The sequence below is a fragment of the Mustelus asterias genome, unplaced genomic scaffold, assembly GCF_964213995.1.
Source record: "Mustelus asterias unplaced genomic scaffold, sMusAst1.hap1.1 HAP1_SCAFFOLD_632, whole genome shotgun sequence".
Taxonomy (NCBI): Eukaryota; Metazoa; Chordata; class Chondrichthyes; order Carcharhiniformes; family Triakidae; genus Mustelus; species Mustelus asterias.
In genome coordinates this window covers 237,239-245,187 of record NW_027590581.1, presented here as the reverse complement: position 1 = coordinate 245,187, position 7,949 = coordinate 237,239, and the positions used below count along the sequence as shown (strand labels likewise).

Below are 7,949 nucleotides of genomic sequence, written 5' to 3'. Positions count from 1 at the left end.
CATTGTGTTCAACAACTTCAGAGCATGATTCTCCCCTCCGCCTTCACCCCATTTCCATTTATTTTATTTCATTTTGTTTCTTCTTTTCATCTCATTCATCCATTTTATCATACTTCTTTCTCACTTCCATTTTTCAACTTCTTCATTCCTGCTCTTCTTCTCGCCCGCACCCGCCCCCTCCCCCCCCCCCCTCCTCCCCCCCACCAACCCCCCTCCATTCAGGGCAAACCATCTGTACCTCTGCTCTACCATTCTGATTAACACTTTTCACACCTCTCTCAGCCTTCTACAATCTCCTTTTCATTCCCTTTGTCCAATTACAGCACCCCCTTCCACCCTCATAATATAAATCTTGTCTGATTTTCTTTGCCCTTAGCTCTGACGAAGGGTCATCCAAACTCGAAACGTTGGCTAGTTACTCAATATTTGTTTCGTTATTCAATATTAAATATGAATACATGTATTTAATACATGCATCTTCATTCTGAGTTGAATATCTCAGGAATATGCAACATTGCATTGCAAACATGACTGACCAATAAAAGAAATCGAGTCACTGGGTAATACACACCCCATGGTGCTTATTTGAGACAGTCAGCTTTTAAACAATATCAAATATCTTTCAAGGAAAAAGATTTAATAATGATCTGCTGGTTATACTTAATCCCTCTTCATTCTGCGTGTGAAACATTCTGGCGCTTAAATCCCGTTCATCTATAGAAAAGTCCAGCAGACCTACACTGAGTTTCGATTTACTCATCTGCCTGAGTGATTTTTTCCCATTTCTTTATTAAGAAGAACAATTTTAAAAATATGCTTCCGGGAAATGTGCGCCATTTCCTCTCGTTCAGTTACAGTTTCACTTGTGTCTGTGTTTATGAGCACACACGACTATTACACATGTTTCCAGATGGTGATTATATGTTAGTCTGCATTTATAAATCCATTAAATTCTGTTATGGACTGAACAAGTTGCTAATATGCGCACGGTGTCAAAGTACAAACATTTATTTCCTCATTGCGTCTTAAAATACAGCATTTCTGCTTTTACTGAGAGCATTTGTGGCCGAGGTCAGAGCAAAGATAACATGGCTGTAACATTGAGATTCAGATCATGTTCAGCAACAACTGAAACCATTCAAAACTTCCCTCATACAAAATGAATAATTGCAATAAATGTTTCTGCCCTGTTTCGAACCGGGGACCTTTCGCGTGTGAGGCGAACGTGATAACCACTACACTACAGAAACAACTGATAGCATAGCGCCGCCAATTGGCCTGACCACAATGTTCAACTCGACTGTGTTGCTGCAGGCTCCAATGGTTATACTGAGAGCCCATGTCACTTAATACAAGACAAAAACCGTTTCTTCCAACCTGATTTCTCAACTCATCTTGAACTTCAACATTTAAAAGTGGTCGTCCGGCAAATATCTAAGGAGCAATGATTTCTGCTCAATCATTAATGCATCATTCTCATCTTCCTTCGAATAATTTCAACCAGTTCTACCCAATATTTGTTCGCTGTTCAATGTTTAATATTAATATATTTTTATTAATCACATATCTCCTCATTCTGAATGAAATATCTTCGAAATAGACAACATTGAATTGCAAACATGACTGACCAACAAAAGGAATCGAGTCACTGGGTAATACACATGTCACGGTGCTTCATTGAGATTGACCACAATCAGCTTTTAAACAAAATCTTTAAAGGGAATAGATTTAAGAATGATTTGTTAGTTATACTTGATCCCTCTTCATTTTGTATGTGAAACACTCAGGCGTCTAAATTCCATTCAGCTGTAGGAAAGTCCAGTAGATCCGCACTGATTCTCGATTTCCTCAACTGTCTGAGTGGTTTTCCCTATTTCTTTACTCTGAAGAACGATTTAAAATAATGGTTCCGCGCAATGTGCGTCATTTCCTCTAGTTCAGTTACAGTTTCACTTGTGTCTGCCTTTTTGAGCACACAATACTATTCGACATGGTTCAGATGATGATTCACTTTGTTAGTCTGCATCAACAAAGCCATTAAATTCTGTTGTGGACTGAATGAGTTGCTGATATGTCCACGGTGTCAAAACAGGAACATCTATTTCCTCTCATTGCGTCATAAAAATACAAGATCTCTGATTTTGCTGAAAGATTTTGAGGCCGAGGTCAGAGCAAAAATAACATGGCTTTAATATCGAGTTTCGGATAATGTTCAGCAACAAATTTCAATCATGTAAACTTGCCTCACCCTTAACGAACAAATTTTAATAATATTTCGGCATGGTTTTGAACGAGGGATTTTCCGTGTGTGAGGCGAATGGAACCACCATAACACTACAGAAACTGCTGGCGTCCCTAGGACCCAAGGGGAATCTCTTGAAATGTTGCAACACTCATTGGGACTGCTGTAGACATATTGATCCAAGAATGACTTTGATTTGATTTGATTTATTATTGTCACATGTATTAACGTACAGTGAAAAGTATTGTTTCTTGCGCGCTACACAGACAAAACATACCGTTCATAGAGAAGGAAATGAGAGTGTGCACTTTGCAGTGTTACAGTCAGAGCTAGGGTGTAGAGAAAGATCAACTTAACGCAAGGTACGTCCATTCAAAAGTCTGACAGCAGCAGGGAAGAAACTATTCTTGAGTCGGTTGGTACGAGACCTGACTTGTGTATCTTTTTCCCGAAGGAAGAAGGTGAAAGAGAGAATGTCCGAGGACCTGGGGTCCTTAATTATGCTGGCTGCTTTGCCCAGGCAGCAGGAAGTGTAGACAGAGTCAATGGATGGGAGGCTGTTTGTGTGATGGATTGGGCACAATCACGACCTTTTGTAGTTCCTTGCAGTCTTGAGCAGAGCAGGAGCCATAGCAAACTGTGATACAACCAGAAAGAATGCTTTCTATGGTACAGCTGTAAAAGTTGGTGAGAGTCGTAGCTGACATGCAAAATTTCCTTCGTCTTCTGAGGACGTGGAGGTGTTGGTGGGCTTTCTTAACTATAGTGTCGTCATGGGGGGACCAGGGCAGATAGTTGGTGATCTGGAGACCTAAAAACTTGAAGCTCCCGACCCTTTCTACTTCGTCCCTGTTGATGTAGACAGGGGCATGTTCTCCTTTACGCTTCCTGAAGTCGATGACAATCTCCTTCATTTCGTTGACATTGAGGGAGAGATTATTGTTGCTGCACCAGTTCACCAGACTCTTTACCTCATTCCTGTACTCTTTCTCATCAGTGTTTGAAATCCGACCCACTACGGTGGCATCGTCAGACTTCAACACTATTATTCCCACGAAACTCATCTCCAAACTCCGTGACCTGGACCTCGGCACCTCCTCTGTGACTGGATCCTGAACTTCCTAACTCACAGACCATACATAATCTGTAAAGATAGGCAACAACACCTCCTCCACGATCATCCTCAACACCGGTGCCCCACAATGCTGTGTTTGAAAATCGAATTGGAGGGGAATTTGGCCACACAGTCATAGGTATATAAGGAGTATAGTAGGGGGCTGAGAACACAGCATTGTGGGGCACCGGTGTTGAGGATGATCGTGGAGGAGGTGTTGTTGCCTATCTTTACAGATTATGGTCTGTGAGTTAGGAAGTTCAGGATCCAGTCACAGAGGAGGTGCCGAGGTCCAGGTCACGGAGTTTGGAGATGAGTTTCGTGGGAATAATAGTGTTGAAGTCTGAGCTATAGTCAATAAATAGGAGTCTGTCCTTGTTATCGAGGTGATCCAGGGTTGAGTGCAAGGCCAGGGAAATGCCGTCTGCTGTGGACCTGTTGCGGTGGTAGGCAACTGTAGTGGATCCAGGTAGTCCGGGAGGCTGCAATTGATTCGTGCCATGACAAACCTTTCAAAGCGCTTCATAATGATGGATGTTAGAGCCACCGGCCGATAGTTATTAAGACATGCTGCTTGGTTTTTCTTAGGTACCGGGATGATGGGCGTCTTCTTGAAGCAGAGAGGGACCTCAGATTGTTGTAATGATTGAAAATGGTTGGCAATGGCAGAGAACAATAAGAGTTCCTTCGACCCACCATGCCTATGCCAGTTGTTTTATGACGAGTTACCAAACTGACGTGTCGGTGCGGGCTTGGTGGGCCGAAGGGCCTGTTCCTATGCTGCACTGTTCTTTGTTCTCATTTCAATTTCCTCCTCTCATTCCATTAAGCTGATTTTTCTCCCTTTCAAGTCATTGTCCAATCCCCATTTGAAGAAGTAGTTTCTGTGGAATCCATGTACAGTTTGCTTTAGGTAACAACGTTTCACTGACCCAATGGCATGAAGTATTGGATATAGCTTCCCAATGTAGTTTTCAACGTAAGCATATATTTATTTATGCAATTGATTTCAAATGGAATTTACAAAACGGGTTTAATCGGATAAAGCATCTCCTCATTATTTCTGAATTATATTTGATATTAACTCCACAACTTTCCACAGAGTGTGGAATATAACAGAGGAGAATTAATCACCTATACCTGAAGCAGTCTCCTTGTGTTGTCCTCCTGTGTCCCAAACATCCGATCTGGCAACCTCGAGAATGGGTGGGGAATCTATCTTACCTACAGCGACCTCACACGGGGTGGCACGGTGGCACAGTGGCACACTGCTGCCTCACAGCGCCAGGGATTCGGGTTCGATTCCTGGCTTGGGTCTGAGTGGAGTTTGCACGTTCTTCCTGTGTCTGTGTGGATTTGCTCCAGTTTCTTCCCACAGTCTGAAAGACGTGCTGGTTAGGTGCATTGCCATGCTAAATTTCTCCCTTAGTGTACCCGAACAGGTGGCGGAGTATGGTGACTAGGGGATTTTCACAGTAACTTCATTGCAGTATTAATGTAATCCTACTTGTGACATTAATAAATAAACTTTAAACATGATATGTGTTTGGCTGTTAAAATAAATTCATCCATTATTGCTTATTATCCAAAAGTGTCCACTGTTGAGTCATCAATTAATGATCACCATTGATGAGGAATAGATTTCTGGCTGTTCCTTGTTGTTAAAATGGACAGTTCCATCGCAATGAATATCTAACACGATATTGCCGCACTGACATGACCCCAGGGAATTCCAGTTCAGAAAGTTACTCTGGAGCTAGTAAGTTTTTGAGATTGTCAATGAGTGCACTTCTCTTGAGTGTGTCAGTGGCTGTGTTAATCTGTTTGTTTATCTTCCTCAGTGATTGTCTGTGTGTCTATGTTTGAGTCGATCAGTTTGAGAATCGATCACTGTGTTTACTTGTCCCTGTGTCTATGCTTTTGTTGATTCTGTGCGGTATACGAGGCTTCGAGTGAACACGGAGTTGGAGTTATTCATGTATTTTCATAGTTAGCAACTCAGACTAATGTGTCAGAAATCTACAGAATAATTCTGGATTTATAACGAGGGACGTTAGAATTGATGACAGTGTCTGGGCATGTATCTATATGGTTATATATCCTTACACGTGTTGGTCTTTGCACGTGGCCGTGTGTGTATCTGCTCTCCCCGTGTCTGTGTGGGTTTCCTCGGGTGCTCCGGTTTCCTCCCACGGTCCAAAGATGTGCAGGTTAGTTTGATTGGCTATGCTAAATTGACCGTTGTATCAGGGGGATTAGAGGAGTAAATGTATGAGGTTACGGGAATAGGGCCTGGGAGGCTTGTGATCGGTACAGATCGGTGGGCCGAATGGCATTTTTCTGTTCTGTACAAATTCTATGATTCTATGATTCTATTATCTAGATATGTATCAGCCTTTACGGGTGACCGTGTGTGCATCTGTTTCCAATATGCGGCATTGCTGTCCACGGGAGGGCGCTCTCTGATCACTTATGAAAAATCACGATTCCCTTCTCGAGGAAGCGACTGTTTGAAGATGTAAAAATGGGCGGAGAGACGGAGTCACTTGCGATCTCATTACAGTCCACTGACTGTTTCAACTTCTCCATTTCCAGGTCTTATGCAGACAGTGATCACTGCCTCTGTTTCTGGTGTTCAGACTGGAACTATGGGGGTGAAGCTCTGTCTGTCTCTGGTTATTGTCCTGATAATAAGTTTAACAACACCAGGTTAAAGTCCAACAGGTTTATTTGGTAGCAAAAGCCACACCTTTTCTCAGCCACAAAAGCTACCAAATAAACCTGTTGGACTTTAACCTGGTGTTGTTAAACTTCTTACTGTGTTTACCCCAGTCCAACGCCGGCATCTCCACATATTGTCCTGATCACAGGGCGGCCATTTTGAACCTTTGAATGAAATCCGCCAATCACCATATTCATTGCCCATTTCCATCTCTCGGCCATTATTCCGCTGTTGTTAGTCCTTCTAACACGCTGCGTGTCTGTTGTCTATTTTCAGAGATGAGTAACGGTGATCCCAGTGCCGGATTTAGGCATAAGCTAAATAAGCTACAGCTTAGGGCCTCACAATCCGCAGGGGCCTCACAAAATTTCAGAAGGTTTACAATGAAGGGAACATTTAAGAGCAGATACCAGAAAAGAAAAAGAAAGCACCAGCTTGAAGAGCAACTCAAAAAATTACCAAACGTTGACAGTTACTTTACTCCAGAAACAGATAAGGATCGACAAACCCAAGGTGATCACCAAAGTCCAAAACAACCACAGCCCAGTGCCTCTGCTACTGAGACAACAGAGTCTGGAATCTCAGCTGAGGAAAACACTGGAAGTGATGCAAATGTGAACGTTGCAGAGCCGACATCCACAGTTGAAACAACAAAATTCACGAAACCCAATGTTTACAGGAAAGTGCAGCAGATCCGCACTGAGTCTCGATTCCCTCATCTGTCTGACTGGCTTTTCCTGTTTCTCAGTGATGAAAAACGATTTAAAAATAGATCTTGTGTGAAATGTGCGCCACTTCCTCTCGTTCACTTACAGTATGACTTGTATCTGTCTTTTTGAGCACACACTACTGTCAGATATTTCAGATGCTGATTAACCATATTAGTCTGCACCTATAAACCCATTAAATTCTGCTGTAGACTGAACGAGATGCGAATAAGTGCTGGTGTCAAAATCGAGATTTCCTGTCAGTGCGTCAAAAAAAGCGTTTCTTATTTCACAGAAAGCATTTGAGGGTGATGCCAGCATGTCTTTCAGACTGTGGGAGGAGACCGGAGCACCCGGAGGAAACCAATGCAGGCACGGGGAGAAGACGCAGACTCCGCGCAGACAGTGATCCAAACTGGGAATCAAACCTGGGACCCTGGTGCCTTGAGGCAGCAGTCTTAACTGCTGTGCCGCCATATGTTTCTGCTTGGTTTCGAACCGGCGACTTTCCGCGTGTTAGGCGAATGTGATAACCACGACACCACAGAAACAACTTAATGATAACATGCCTTTCACATCGAGGCTCGGATAATGATGAGCAACGAACTGAAAACTCGCAATTTTCCCTTCCACGACATGAGGAAGATTAATGAGTGTTTCTGCCTGGTTTCGAACCGGGGACGTTTCGGGTGTTAGGCGACCGTGATAACCACTACACTACAGAAACAGCTTGAAGCGCACTGCAACAAATCTGCCTGTCTGCAATGTTCAACTACGCTGTGATGCTGCAGGTTCCGATGGTTAGGCTGAGAGCCCATGTCACTGAATTCAGGAAGATAACCGTTACTTTCAATCTGATTCTGCGACTTATCCCGAACATCAAAATTCAAAATCGTTCTTCTGGCAAATATCTAAGTGAGCAATGATTTCTGCCCATTCGTGAATGCATCATTTTCATCTTTCTTCGAATAATCTCAATCAATTGTACTCAGTAATAAAAGCAAATTACTGCGGATGAGAAAAGCGAAAATGCTGCAAAATCTCCCAATGTCTGGCAGCACCTGTAAGGAGTGAAAAGGGCGGACGTTTCGAGTCCAGATGGCACTTTATCAAAGCTTATTGTACAATTGTACTCAGTATTTGTTTCACTATTTAGTATAAATG

At 42.8% G+C, this 7,949-nt stretch overlaps 1 non-coding gene across 1 annotated transcript; it reads right to left on the bottom strand.

Moving 5' to 3' along the window:
• Positions 1 to 1,177: 1,177 nt before the first annotated feature.
• trnav-cac (transfer RNA valine (anticodon CAC)) lies at positions 1,178 to 1,250 on the bottom strand. Its single transcript has one exon. It is a non-coding gene; the product is annotated as a tRNA-Val (tRNA).
• Between the last annotated feature and the right edge of the window lie 6,699 nt (positions 1,251 to 7,949).